General features: G+C 32.8%; 1 protein-coding gene across 3 annotated transcripts in view; it reads right to left on the bottom strand.

Moving 5' to 3' along the window:
- Positions 1 to 16458, bottom strand: part of LOC115444591 — a 132130-nt gene that overhangs the window by 87448 nt on the left and 28224 nt on the right. For all 3 annotated transcript variants that reach the window (XM_030170425.2, XM_030170422.2, XM_030170423.2), the window contains exon 2: positions 8655 to 8678. The gene's annotated coding sequence lies outside the window, so the exon portion shown is untranslated. The remainder of the gene's footprint in view (positions 1 to 8654; positions 8679 to 16458) is intronic.

The raw sequence follows: 16458 nt of genomic DNA, 5'->3' as shown, positions 1-16458 counted from the left end.
GTGCACACACTTTCAGCCACTTTGTCACCAATAATAAAACAAAACACTTTTTTTAATCATAAAAAGAAGTTGTGTAGATAAAAAATTCTGTACAGTAACAAGAAAAAACAGAAGAGTGTATAAGAAAAAGAAAGTTCCTTAGCACTGCGACTTTTAAAGTGCAATTATTGACCTTTTGACTTTATAACGCTCGGCATGTCAGTCAAACATAATGATAATTACTATCTTGTATCTATTGTCAACAACGCTTATTATTTAAGACTAAAGATAGTCAGTTCAAGTCAATAATATAATTATACAAGCAATATTGAATTTGGATTTTCAAAATGGAGTTTTTTCATTACATGATTTTTTAGTCTCTTTTTGATTTATATTGGCATTAGAATAAGCACCGATAAACAACCGATGGCGACCATTAAATAAAAGAAATAAGAAGAATGTTAATTCGATAGTTTTTATAGTAAAATAGCCAAGAATAATGTAAGTGAAGAAGTCTTTATTTTCTACAACCATGATATAAAAATCTTTAAATAAGTTAAGTGTAACATGTACATAAGTGAAGAGTTCAAAGTAATGCTGTACAATAAGAGACAAGTTTCCATATTCAACAACTATGATATTCTGTTCAGATATGTAAAGAGTAAGTAAGCTCATTAACAAAGTTAGTATAACATGAATATGTAATTGAAGCATCCAAAGTAATGGTGTGCGACTGGAGACAACATTTCCTTACACGGCGTCGGATGCGGAACCGCTTACTACCAAAGCGTTCTACTCTAAAACGAGCAAAAAACATAAGCTTCAAGCCCCAACTTCGGCACGTAGCGCTGAAAAAGTTCCACCAGTGGCCATAAAAGCTCAACTATTATAACAGCGTGACGCAAAGAGGCCTTTAAGCTAAAATGTTGCAATATTATGTTTTGTATGGCTCCTACTTAAGGAATATTTAGCTCAGAAGTGGCATACTCGAGTGATTAAATAAAGTTTTAAGTACGCCATTCATAATGGCTTCAAACATATATGAACCGCAATAATGCCGTTAGAACAGTTTGTGGAAACCCCATATCGTTATAGGCTACGTGTGAATTCATGTAATACTTCAAATTCAATTGTAAAGGTTACGTCTGTGAGCCAATTATTGACTTTTTGTAACACTGTTTGATGTAAGCGATCTTAATGAATATTATTAATGATGAAAATAACCTTTAAGATATCTTTTTACTGCTTAATTATAGTTATTACGGTAGAATCATTTTCTAAATTAAAACTTACTATGGTGAGAAAATTTAATTGACTGCAGACGTACAACGTATTGAAGTGTAACATAGTTGTATACCGTGCGAAACGATAGCTTAGACAACGCAGTATTGTGACAACAGCTGTAAATTCCCCGGCAAATGTCAGCTCATATCTTCGTGTCTAAGAAATGGTATCAGCGTGGTGAACAAAAACCTGCGAACTAATGTTTAGAAAAGAAAATGCTGGTGAGACGGTCCGACATCATTTTGAATCGCGGTTTCCTCGCAAGAATTTCTTTGATAGTACTGTAAATTAAACTGAGTTACGTAACACTAGAACGGTATCATACAAAAATACTCGGAGTTATTCCTCACTGCAGAAGTTGCATGGGAATTCCTTTATGAGGTTTTTATTTTTCACCGTGTTACCTACGTGTTTTAACCATAGCTATATTGTTACAAAACATTTTTGTATATTTTTTTTATTTCTGGAGCATGATTAGATAAGTTTTTCTCGACATTTAACGCTTTGTATGTTGCTTGCGGTTTCGCTCGCATACAGCTTTTACCTATTTAATAACTTTTGTAGAGACAAAAGTTTTTAAATCACTATAGCTATTTATGTCACCTGCACGACGACAGTGTCATCTAGTTAAAAATATTAGTATTTTCCATGACAGCAAATTATCGGAATAAAAAGTATTGTATATGTTAATCCAGAACATGATCTATCCGTGTGCCCGATTTCATCCAAATCTATTCAGCTGTTTCTTCATTTATTTCTAACAAACATCCAAACATTTATTATGTTAGCGAGATAGGGAGGGTAGTAAGATGTTTTCTCACCACAATTTGTTGATATACTTATTACAGCAATAACTCTTAGTACACGAACACAGTACCAACTATTATAAATTACAAAGATATTTGACTCCTTAAGCACATTACACACGATCGTAAAATTTTACAGAGTGCGACCCAATAGTATGGTTGCAAATGTTCTCAATTATAGTTGCTATCAGTGGTGGCTGGCAGACTCACCAACTTGTAACGGTTGATACGGTTTTTATAGCCTTACTGCCGCCGAGAGATAAATTCCAGACAGCTTTATGACCTGGTGTTGCGCAACTGATGGTTTTCAGCTGAAATTATGAATAGTAAACATTTTCGTGATGTTTAAAGTGTTGACTGAGTAAGATGTTAGTTTAAATATTTTTAATTGTAGTGATTGCTTCGGTGGCGTAATTGTATTGCTATGCAGTCCCGGGTTTGAATTTCGGGTCGGGCAAAGTGATATTGTTTCTCTACTTGCATCGGCACGGAGTTTGGAATTTGTGTCCAATATGGAGATAGGTTTGCCCAGCAGTGGGACAGTGTATAACACAGGGCTGATATTATTAGTATATAGTTTGAATATGAAGGTTTTGGAAAAATAGCTTTCGAAATCAATGTTGTAATCCCTCTAGCAATAAAAGATGTTTTGTAGATTGTGTGACGTAAACTTCTATTTGTAATACTAAAAGCATATATTGCAACAATTAAATGAATTACTCAAAGGCTCTTTACGCATGCGCATAGAATTGATTGCGTAATTCTTAGAACTATAGTGTTATTAACGTAAACTCATCCTCATTTGCATAACTATAAAGGTTTTTTTGCATTGTGGATTATAAATCGTTTGTAACTGCTCTTGTCCTATAAGTGAGGTGCAACACACTCTTCAAGTATGTTGCAGGATTTTAGCTTAGTTTTCATAACCGATGATTTTAACATCAATCTGCACGGCATTGTAACTCCACTCTACATGATGGTAAGTGAAGTCCAGGTAGTGTTGACTCAGGAGAGATGTATAGCCCTCCAGCCGACCTATGCCGAAATTTAGGCAAATCGTGTAAAAAAAAATGTAAGTGTATCTGAGAGTGTAATCCACGTCCAGATCTATGGCCCATATATAAGAGCAGACCATCTCGGGATTGAAATCAAATGCTCGTACTCTACCATAGAATACAAGTGAGATCACGGTCTACTTCAGTAATAAAGCGATACGAACTTATAAGCGTACAAAGTACGATGTATGTTTATGATACGTGTACAACCTTTTGAGTACAAAGAACAGAGCTATCAAACATAAGTCCATGATTTAACCACCATAGCGGCAGTAAATAACAGTGTTGCACTTAAAAATGGCGGCTCTCGCACGAACATTTCATTCCTAACGTAAGTTGGCACTGAGTGCGATAAAATAACATTGTAAATAATGCGGAATTGCATATTCATTACCGAGGGAAGACACCAAATCATTTTAAAGTATTTCGTGTTTTGTACGTGGTATGGGGCGTATTTCCTATTTTATCGAAAACCTGTAGTAGAATGGTAGAGTATGTAAGATCGTAGGTGCTATTTTGTGAAGATGTATTGTGATTAATACTTGTGGAATATATAAATATTTATGATCAAAATTGTGCATAAAAACTGTTTGAATGCGATATTCTCTGACATTCTTCTACTTAATTATTCCCCCTTTACTGAGGTTCGTGACTCCTTCTGCGTTTCGAAAATTGTTTCCAGTTGAAATGATCCGTCGCCTGATGAAGGGCGGTGCTAAAGGGGATCTCCAGCTGTTCGGAGATCTGGTCCGACCATCTCTTTGGGTTCTCTCTGATATTACGTCATTCTAAATATCCTCCTGTATTAGGAAGCTTAATTAGCCATCTATTAATGTTTTGATTTTAACAATTCTTCCAGTAGTAAAATGGTATATTTCCCATAAATACTTTAGAGAACGGTGTACATACAAATCCGTGAACAGGCGCTAGTTAACCAGTAGAGCTTGAGTTTATAGGTTTAGAATTATATCAAGATATTAGGCTAAACGGTTTAACAGCGAAAACACTGACTTCATTAGCTTAACCGTCTGTGAATAGGAATTATTATTAATATGTATGAGGAATGCGGGATGATTGTTAGTTACAGATATAATTCGAGCAAATTAACACCTCACTTATATGGAAATTAATCTCCGCAGTTTAGACACGGTTTTGAAGTGTTTTGATATTTTTTTCAGTAAGATTACTGTAAGTAGTTGGGTGATATTTTTATTTCGGGAGTAATTAGGAAAAAATATATATAATTTTTATTGATTTTTTTATTTCATGATTGTATTTGGTTGTAAAGTTGATGTTAAAAAATATTATTATAAATATTTGGAATAATATAAGCTACTATATATATTTATTTGCAAAAATCCGCTACTATCTTCTGACAACAGTATTCGCTTCTTTTTTCTTAAAAAAATTCTTACTTAAAAGCAAAAATACTCGAAAACACTCGAAAGCCGTACGTGAACTGACATTTTGGGCGCCGGTAGTTTGAAGACGTAATTAGACAATTTACCTTCCCGGCAGCGCACGGGGCTTAATTGCACACAAAAATTTGCTGTCGGCACGTAATGTTAAACATTTTTGTAGATAATTATAAAATATTTCCTACGCAAGCCCGGGGTTACGCCCTCGGAGTTTCACATTGCGATTAAAACAAAGCAACGTACATTAAAACGTTTCAAATGATTAAGGCATTAGCTTTTATGTTTATGTAACAAGTGTGTTGCCTCACATGATATAATTGTAGCTTAATATTGTTTAATAAGGATACTGCGGTCAGGGCTGCGTTTATTTCTGTATTTTTGTTATGTACTACTTATTTTTACGTGTATATAAAGTTTTTTGTAGACTAATCATCAGATAAATAATAAACTAAAATATTAATTATTGTATAATTTTTGGTGGAAAAGATTAATTATTTTGTACCTATTGTATTTTAATACACATTCATAATTAATTTGTAATTGAAAATATGATATTTTTATTTAATTATAAAATGTAATCCCGATATTTTATCTTAGACTTAAACTTTTAACTCGTTAAAATTTAATTAACGTATTTAATAACCATTTCTATAATTTGTTTATTTCTCTAAAATACCAGCCAGTAATTGAATGGTCGCACCCAGTAAAGTAGTGTGGCGAATGGAGACGTGGTCAGTATCTCGTTTCTTAATTTCCCGTGGGAGGTTTGCGTTCCCGGACAAATCGAAGCGTTCGCTGTACGTCATAACCACGTTCCCGGATCGGATTACTTTTATAAACATTAATATAAACGTCATAACATGGCGAGCCATTTTGAGATGTGTTCGTTGAGCGAAGAAAATAATTAGATTTTTCGCCAAAGTAAGTAAGTGTTTAATAATAATAATAATCCAGTCTTAATGTGATGTTATATGATGTGTTTTAACGTTGCCAAAAATATGTTGATCTATGTTGATTTGAATTGTTAATTGTTTTAGTTTAGGTCAATAATTTTGTATAGTTACGATCAGGAGAGAAGAAACACTTATTGATCTTGGTTTGATTGTATAGGTTGCTATATTATAGTTGCTGGGCGCGGGCCTCCTTTACTGATAGGCATTAGGCCTCATTCCACCACGCTGGCCCAGTGCGAAATGGCAGATTTTTAGATATCCTTAAAATTATTATAGTAAACTTCTTAGGTATGTAGGTTTCCTCACAACGTTTTCCTTCACCGTTAAAGAAATCGATAACTGACAAAGAATACACACATGACCTTTTTAGGAAAGTCTTAGGTACTCAGCTAACTCATCAGGGTTTTGAACCTGCGGACATTCGGGTCGGCAACCTGTTCTACTCCCAACTAGGCTATCGCTGCTAAACTTAGCAGTATAGTGTTTTTAAGATCAAGCCCCGTGCATTTAATTCGTCATCCAAAACACGATAAAACTTTCGGCACTTAAGTCACTGATTTATTATTCTGTATATTATTATTGGTACAAATGCTTTGATCTCAAAAATGTGAAAAGATATTGTATAACTATGACGTCAAAATTCAATATTGGTTAATACGAATTTTTCGAGAATACATAAAAAGATTTCAAATATTTTGCTTATGAGGAAATATTTCTCAGTGTTATGTTATTGGAGACTTTTGACAGGTTGATGGATGTCTTGAAGATTTGAATTTCATGTGAAGATCGGTTGTTGTAAGGTTTAAGTAAAGGTTACTATGTATTGCGATTTGAATGAAATATTTAATGCGATATTGTAAAAAATCTTTGGGATATTATTGCAGTAACAAGCGGTAGGCGAGTCGAGCGACTTTCAGGCGAGTTTGAAGTACAAGTTCCAGCGATCATAACTTTCTCGATGGGTAAATATTGTAACTATTCTTTACTAAATGTAAATCCGTGCCATGTGATAGATGACGAGTCTACCAAAATATCCCATACAAATTCTACTTATGCAATTCAGACGTCGAAAAGGAATTTAAAGTGACACTCATTTTAGAGATATTTTAAGATGACTTGATGTATAATCCTATTTTATCACTAACATTATAGTTAAATGTGAAAGTCTGTGGATATATTTCTATGTTACTTTGAGCTTATAGCAAACATAAACCGATAAAAGAGTTTAAAGAACTAGTATTGGATTAGCATTACGCTATTTTTATCCCGGCAAAGTAGATATTAGAAAAAAAACCGGTAAAGAACATTCAAGCGAGGGTAACCACGAGCAAAACCTAGTGTTAAATTTGATACAATCATTTTTTTATCTTATGTCATCCATTTAAATTTGACATGAAATAATATGACAGTAAAATTCCATTAGTATATCATTATATTATAGCACTAATGTAGACAACCTTTTATATGAAAGCAAACTATTTTGTACTTATATATGGTATACCTTTTTCACTGTGTGTATGTTAAATTATGTACATTCAATATTACTCAACAGGGTTGATTTTTGTAGAACCAAATTATAATATTATCAGCCTTTGTATTGAAAATCACACAATCAAGATTAGATATGGCAGATGATGCAAATTCTAATACGGATGTTTCAAATTGGTCGTCGTAAATTTGAAATTTTATCACGGTGTTATGAAAGAACGTTATGGAACTGTTATGTAAAGAGAAATAGACAAAATTGAATCATAAATATACAGCAGTTAAGAAATTTCGTTTTAGGTGAGATATTTAGTATTATAATGATTGACTAATTGGTATGCAAATGTGAATGGTAATTAATTTAGGTGTTTATAGTTATAAACATGGAAGCTACTGGAGGAGGCCGTTGTCAACAGGCAAACTGATTTGAAAGACATACTATAATACAACTACAATGATCAGATCTCTCACTCAGTTCAAAGGGCTAAATATTAATAATTATAGTTATATAGTATCAAGCTGTAACATACTCATATTTGGCCAAGTATGTTAGGTCAATAGGGAACAAATTGCCTTTTCCCTTATCAGCGATACGCAGAGATATGAAATTCACCTTTCGCATGTAAGGTATCATAATGTAATAGGGAACAAATTGCTGTGTAAGAATTTATGTGATAATTTAAAGAATGAGGAACAAAATTACTATTCTTAATATCTGTTTAATTCGTGACAATGTTTAGGCATCGCGATATAGATTTCTTTACCAATAGTATTTTTTTTATGTGATTTATGGTAATAAATGCTCTGGTTTGTCGAACCGTGTCACGAATTATTATACAATTATGTTAATATACGTTGCTTTTCATTTACCACGTATTATGCATGTACATAAAAATAACTACTATATGTAAATATTTAGGTAACGTATCACAAACTCACGTATAAGTCAGAAAGTCTAAAGTATGAATTCCCAAAATGGTTTCCAGTGGACCTCCAGGAGTTCACGGGAGACTTGACGTGGGTCTATGTTGGCGTGACCAAAAAACAGGGAGTCCATAATTCATAAACGGGGGTCCACGAAAATTTATTTGGTTTAATAGTAAAGTACCAAAATGTTGGCTTGACTTCTTGACACTGGAACCTCTGATCTAAAGCATGAAACATGATGCATTATTTCGCGCCGGACCAAGTCAACTATAAACAGACATGACCGAAGTTCTGTCTAATCCTTAAATTAAAACATAATCCCATTAAAAGTGAATCGAAACGCGAAGTTATGCAATTCACATATAAATTTTTTAATCAATATAAAAGTTTAAATGGCCGAACACGTGTCGTGCTTAGCTGAAATCCGTTATCGGCTCTCTCAAAGGATTTAATTTCCCGTCGGCAAAATGAAAATCGATTAGTTTGATTTCCGCCGGCCGGCGCCGGAGGGGCCGATAGTTTCCGATGGTTCGTGCCAAATTAAATAAGACATGCCAGTTAATCTACAGCTTTCATTTTTCTCTGACTAGTGACAATTAAGCGTTGTGTTGAAGTCGGAATTTAAACGTGTAGATTTGTGAATGTGGCTAATAATAATTATTAGTAGAGACTAATTGATATGTGCAATAATAATTGATGTTTTTTTATAGTGTGTATAATTACAATTGCTTATAATATGATACTCACCAAATAAAGAATCTGCAAGCCAATCTGAAATTAAAACCAACACATTAATTAACTTCATATAAAACACAAAATAATAACATAAACCTAAGCAGATCCTCATGCTCAGGAATTTTTCAACAGTTAAAACAAAACGTTGTCCGTGCCGCTGACTGGCAGGCCATTAGACCTTCATCGAGAGCCGCCCTCGGTAGCAGAGGGCTGCCAATAACTTTTGTCGTTAGCGAAATTCGGCAAAGCGTAGTTTGGAGAAATATACCGCGGTACAGGTGTTCTAGTAATTAAAACTACCAAAAATCGTTTGAAAGGTTTTTTATGTGAAACATCTATAGGCGCAGGTATAAATCGGATTGTTGGCGTGACGGCGCGACGAGGGTATATATACAGTCTATATATAGTGGAGTGTACGATGTATGTATTAAATGAAAATAAATAGCACAAATAATAAAAAGCGACGATAGCCTAATTGGGTGTGGAACGGACTGCCAAGACGAATGTCCGCAGGTTCAAATCCTAAGGGCACACACCTCTGACTTTTCTAAAATTATGTGTGTATTCTTTGTGAATTAGCGTTCGCTTTAACGGTGAAGGAAAACATTGTGAGGAAACGTGCACATTTGAGAAATTCTCTATAGGAATTTCGAAGGTGTGTAAAGTCTACCAATCCGCACCAGGCCAGCGTGGTGGACTAAGGCCTAATCCTTCTCAGTAGTAGAGGAGGCCCGTGCCCAGCAGTGGGACAGTATATAATACAGGGTTAGCCCTATTGTAAAAAATATTATTTTGTAAAAAAATCTAATCTTTAATTTTTTCATTATAATATATTTAGTTCCTGTTGTAATCTTGTCTTTGTACATTACTTGTACGAATACAATGTTTCACATCTGCCAGGCGTCCCGTGACTGCTCACATTTTTTTTTTATGATCAATTTAATTATAGTTTGCAACTTTGATTTTGATTAATTTGATATTTAATTAACGAACTCTTTGTTAATATAAACCCTCCTATTTGCAGACGATTCAAATACTTTAATTAACTTAGATAAAACTGAGAGATTTATTGCCAGATGAGAGAGGTTAGTGCACTTAACTACAATTAATTTAGTTTAATTAAAGTCATAAACGTTGTAAACTGATCTCACTAATATAAAACATTGGTAAAAATGTTTCGATGTTCGTGAGAATTAAATGTAGAAACAGCTGAACCAATTTGGATGATATTTGGCACATGTGCTTTTTATCCCAATATTTTTTTTCCATGGGATATTTTATGTAAGGTAATTTTTTAAATTAATGACACTGGCGTCTTGCAAGTGGTGTTGTGAATAGCTACAGTGATGTAGGGTAGGGTAGGACGGGGCTTAAAGGTCCGCGGGTAAAAAGGTCCACCACAAATATCTCAAAAACAAGTGACGTATCGTTGTTGCTAATGACACAAGTGTAAAGATGCGGGCGCGGGGGGAGGAACGCGCTATCGCTTGCACTCGCGCGACGTCGCTTGCGGGAGATACACGGTCGCGTGTCCAAATTTTGACGTAAGTATTTTTTTTCGTTTTGAATATTTTTGGTTTCAAGGACTGTTTTTAAGTTAACGATGCCTGGAAATAGTTTTTTATAATACGTTATTTAATTGTTTTTAAATGTTTATAGTCATTTTTAAGTTAGACTGAATGTTTTTTTTTTGTATAACCTTTATAAATACTCACACGCGGTTGGGGTAAAAAGGTCCGGTTTTACCTTTTTACCCCACATAATTTACAAATTGGTTATAAAATCTTTCTTATTTGTTTTAGTATGCGGAACTATAAAAGAAAAACAGACCGTAGCACAAAATCTGTGGAATTGATGCAACGTTCAGCAAATTTAGTTCTACGTATGTTGTTTTATAAGAGTTTAAATATCTATGTTTAATATAAATATAATATTCTAAAATTTTAAGTGCTGATTTGTTTAATTTGGTCTTCAACTGAGACTGAATATTAATTAAAGTGTTAAGATAGTTAGAATTGATAAATAAGACTTTATATTTTCCAAAAATATATTGTTATTTGATTAAGACTGATTAAATTTAATTATACTTCAATGAAGAGATTATATTTTTTTTTGTAATAATGATAAGCTCATGTGTTATTTATTGGTTTTTTGAAAAAACAAATATACTTTTGATTTCCATTCAATTATATGTAGTTATTATTTCATTAAACCCTTTAAAATTAAGAACGTAATATTGGACCTTTTTGCCTCCTCGCTGTCCCTTTTTACCCCTACTATGGGGCAAAAAGAGACAGATGACAATGTCTAGAAAAACAGTAAAAATATATATTTCTATAATGATGAATCAACTAAGAATTGAGCCAAACATAGTTCGATAATTGTTTGTTTCATATGTGTTGTTTGTTTTGTTGTAGTAGGTTTGATTTTCACAATGTAATTGCTAGAAGTGAAATTGGCCCTTTTTGCCCCGCCCTACCCTATTCAAGGGAAAGCCATTACACGCGGGCAAAGCCGCGAGCAACACCATAGTCTTAAATACAGACTAACATTATAAATGTGAGTTATTGAAGATATTTAGATGTTTGTAGGAGCTATCGCAGAATCCCGCAGAACGGATTTGAGTTCTTGGATCATCGTAATATAGTTTATTTTTTATTCCGGAACAGTAAACAGGGTATTTTTTTTTATAATAACACGGCAATATACCCGCACGGCACTTTATGGTAAGCGGAAAGGTGTCCAGATACCTATATTTATTATTCATTTTAATTTAGGTAGTCAGTTGTTTTAGTTCAGAAAAGGCGTTGCACAAGAGCGAATCCGCGAGCAAAACTAAGTCTTTAATATAATTCAAACGCTAATCAAATTTTAATAGCGACGTTGTCTACAAAGTCCCACTCAGTCTACATCAAAAGGACAATTTTAAAATCCATTTCGGCTGTTGATAGCACTTTCGCGGCTTTAGGGGACATAATAAATCTGTTTCTATATCGACCTAGCCATTAATCACTTTAAAGCGATTAATTGAAAAATTTTCACGGACATTGTTAAAATTTCATTTTGATTTGGTAAGCATTAATCGCTGCCTATTGGTGGCTAGATTATGCTAATATTTTTGCTAGCATATACAGGGTCATTTTGACATTCTTTATTAAATGAAACCCCATACTTATATTCTTAGAAATAATACTTAACAATAAGTTACTTGAACTGTAGATGTAATATAAAAAAGTGTAAGTTGCGAACAAAATAAATATTAATAAAAAGTAATATTAAGTTTACACACCCTTATGCCACTACTACCACTCTAAGAGAATTCGTCGCAGTGGCAACATCAAACTTTCAGTCAGAAATACACTCACACACGTGCCATATTTGCATTTAACTACAAAATGATCGAAAAATCAGAATTTAAAACCAGGATTTTTGGTGAAAATATTCGTTATTCACCAACGATTTTTGGCACAATGTTAGCAGACAACGAACGACGTCGAAGACGAGTGTGTGGTTTAATTTAGTAACACAATGTCAAAATGACCCTGTATAACTATACAGGTTTATATATAAATTCCTAACAATAACTACTTTGACAATACCCTTATCAATTCTCGAGAAAAATATCACGTAAAAATATTGTTAAGCGTCACAAATTGCTATTTGAAACCAATTTATAAAGTCTTCAAGCATTATTAAGTGCAAATAGTGGCAATTTAAATAGCACGCTGACAATTTTCCAAAGTCAATGAAACGGTTGACACCCAATTACTGTGTCAAAGGAAAAATAATTTTCAGACAGCATTAGACACGTTTAAATAGTCTCAACAAGTTTTAAAAATGTTAGGTATATACAGAACTTATAGAACATTTATCAAATAGAACGAAATGTTTAAAATTCTATCTACAAAATTTATGACATGGTGTTATAATAAAAATATCAGCCCTGTATTACATACTGTCACTGCTGGGCATGGGCTTCCTCGAAGACTGAGAGGGATTAGGCCTTAGTCCACCACGCTGGTCTAGTGCGTATTGGTAGACTTCACACATCTTCAAAATACTTAAAACGAACTTCTTGGGTTTGCAGGATTCCTCACGTTGTTTTCCTTCACCGTTATAAGCGATAATTCACAAAAAATACACACATGATTTTAGTGTGCCCTTGGGTTTTGAACCTGCGGACATTCGTCTCGGCAGTCCGTTCCACACCTAACTAGGCTATCGCCGCTTCATATTTAGGTAATATCGACATAATATTACTTAAAGCAATTTGTTGAGTATTGCCAATGAAAAATAATGTAGCCAGGTGTTCAGTTTGTACGGAATTATTAAACTATAATTATAACGTTTTGTTCGTAAAAAGCGGGTTGGTTCCGGTCGTAACCATAATAGTTTTTTAAAATAAAATTTAGGTCAGTGCATGTTTTAGGAAATTTCATTATACGGTATAACAGTTGTTTTTACCGTTTTAATTAAACTCATAAATTAAATATGGTTTACATTCATTGTATGAAACGTATGAAATATTAGGGATATTATTTCAAGTATAGACAAGCTGGGTTTTTAAGATAACGCATGAGTTATAGATATAAATTATAAGATATTATTCATTACGTATACACGTTTGATAAATTGAACAAAATATAAATGAAACCAAAAAGCGATTACATTAAATAGAACAAAATAAAAATTGATAAGTTCAAATACAAATTTATTTCATAAATACATTTAATAAAATACTATATTAACTCAATTGCCATTTTAAAAGAAATGAATGTTTATAACATTGAATCTATAAATATTTATTGTGTTAAACGACGTGTTTTCACAATGCAGTCACGTAATATGTTATATAAATGTGGAATTGATGGCAGTGTCAGAGGTCAGGAGAGAGTCATACTGTCACATTGCCACGGCCTGCTGCTAAACCTAGCACACACTGAGATAAGCTATATGGTAAAGAATAGCTTCCAAATAGCATTCACAATATCAATAGGTGATAATCTTTCGTGTACAAATTAATTAAGGCGTTTGTAAGTGAACGTTAAAAAGTCATACTGATTTTAATATAAGAAACCTTATATTGTCGCACACTTTTAAAGAGCGTACACACGTTTTTTGGGTTTTGTATTTTACATTATGCATCATTCATAAAATGTTACTATCGCTGCACAGACACGCGTTTTTTTCACATATCCAGCACACGCATTCCGATCGTTGACAGTTTTTTTGTGTAACGTTAGAGGAATTTGCATCGTTTTTTCAATGCATATCGTTATTTTACTGCACACCAGTACACTAGAACTTATAAATTAATTTGAATTAAGAAAATATATATTTTAACTTACACGTTAATATATATTTTTTCGGTATATGAAGGACTCGGTATATGAAGATGCCCTTAGCTTTCGAAAGCATCCAGTATGACCAAAGCTTAAGCTGTCACGAAAACAACAAAAACCTAAACATTTACTTTCCTTCGTACTTCCTCTCTGTAATTATCGTGCTTATCATGATTTGTGGGAATTTGCGCGGCTTTTAGTAGGTTATGTAATTAACTAAGCGGCTGTTATCTAAGCAATTAATAGCGGCTTGGGGTATGAAATTGATCCACAATAGTAAAATACGAAGTAATATGACATCTAATAGAGATGTAGTTTATAAGGGATATGTACTTGTGGACTGTTAAATCGATTTTAAAATGTTCTGTTGGTTTATGAAAGTTATATTGCCATTAATATATATATATATATATATATATATATATATATATATATATATATATATATATATATATATATATATATATACGCATGTTATTGATTTTCCCAAAATCTACTGAACGGATTTTTATGAAATTTGGTATGGAGATAGTATAAAACTCTGGGAAGGTTATAGGCTACTTTATATTCCGGATACATATATAACGAGACATTTATTGTGAAAAACTTCTTCACGCGGGCGAAGTCGCGAGCAAAAGCTAGTTATATTATATATTGTCTTTAATTATAGAATTTATAATTTCGATTTGATAATTTTGATAATGAGTATCGAACGGAAATGACGTACTGAATGGCTAGTAAGTACATTTTTCTTTATAGTTTTGTATTTTAATTTAGTAAATTATTATAACTATATATTAGTTCCCAGAGATTGTTCTCGACTTTCTCTGTGTAACAATGATTACGCATATAATAAAAGATTACAGATTTTATGACTTGCAACATTTTTAAACCAATAAGTGCGTGTCATAAAATTTGATACGGGCGATTATTTTTATTTATTACCACGACTACATAATTATGACACCTAGTCGTTAAAGTATTTTTACTCAAATAATATGACGTGTGATGTTCTCCTTAGGTGTTCTGATGACTATGATAAGTCCGTATACATATTACACGACGTCAAAATAATACCGTAAAAAATATTAACAACCAAACAACATCTTCATATAAAAAACAAACATCTATAGAATAAGAAATATATACAATTACATCAAAGTATTTAAAAAACAAAGTAATATAAACATAACTTAATATCTCCAAGTATAACAAACTCATTTAAAAACATAAATACATCTCATTTTCATATCAACACAAAGCTAAACTGAGTTCATTTTGCAAAGTCCTAACACTGAACTTGTTAATTAAACTTGTTTCATTCGATGAAACTGAGAATGAGTTCCCGAAATTAATCAGAGTACGTACTTATTTAAATAAGCCGAAGAAAAGAAACTTCTTACGGGTCAAAGCCGAAATTAAATTCTATTCGTAAACTGAGAGAGGCGATTAGCATAATACAAGTGGAGGTGAAATGGGGCCATAAGCTGACTTTATTACTAGGCTGGCTAATGGCTTAATTTTTTACTTAGAAGATCACCAAAGATATCTGTTAACTTAACGTTGTATAAAATGTTATTGATCTTTGGATTTTTACGTTAAAGTAGTGTTATAAAAGTTTATAGGTGAATTAAAAGATCAAGAAAGATATGTGTTGTGTCTGTTCACTTAACGTTTTGTTTAACGTTATTGATCCTTGTTTTTTATTTGTTTTAAAAATTGTGTTTAACAGTTTATAGATAGCTCTTGTAATTCAACGCCCTACTATTTTCAACTATTTATTTTTGGGTCATATATTTCTGTCGGTTTTTTCATAAACATATTAGGATTTTGAATTGGCTTGAAAGTGTTATTTTTGACATTCGATTTTGAACTATGATGGCATCATAGTTTAATCCTTATTCATTATTTTCTCAGTTTTAACGCAACCAACTTTATTAGTCGAACCTTTGTACTTAATTCGAGTTTAAAACATTCTGATCACGGCCTATACAATACATATTATATTGGATCTCTGAAACGGTCACACTGAACCAATCAGACGAGGTAGCTTTAATATTATGATATATACAAACAGGCTACATGCTGCAGCGGCTATGATCCTATATTTCGGGAGCTATTCAATATGTTGCTATTGATATATTGTATTATGCCGTTCAAATAGTAGTTGTATTATAGCTAGTTCGTTGTGTGCTTGGCTTATGTAGTAAGGAAATGACAAATATATTAGATACAGGATAGATTTTTATGACATAAAGAATATTTAATGAATCATACAAAAATATCAAATTAAACAGTTATATCCGTAGTTATGACTCCAAGTTTACTTATAAGTCGTGTTTTGTGTCTATCACGAAGTTTTGAAGGGTCTATCAGTACCACCTTATCCTGCAACAAATATTTGCGATTGAACAAATATTTGTCTTTGCGTGAGGATCGAACTCATAACATCTTGTTTCACAGTAGTATTGTAT

The sequence above is a fragment of the Manduca sexta genome, chromosome 22, assembly GCF_014839805.1.
Source record: "Manduca sexta isolate Smith_Timp_Sample1 chromosome 22, JHU_Msex_v1.0, whole genome shotgun sequence".
NCBI lineage: Eukaryota > Metazoa > Arthropoda > Insecta > Lepidoptera > Sphingidae > Manduca > Manduca sexta.
This window is presented reverse-complemented; position numbering and strand designations above follow the sequence as displayed.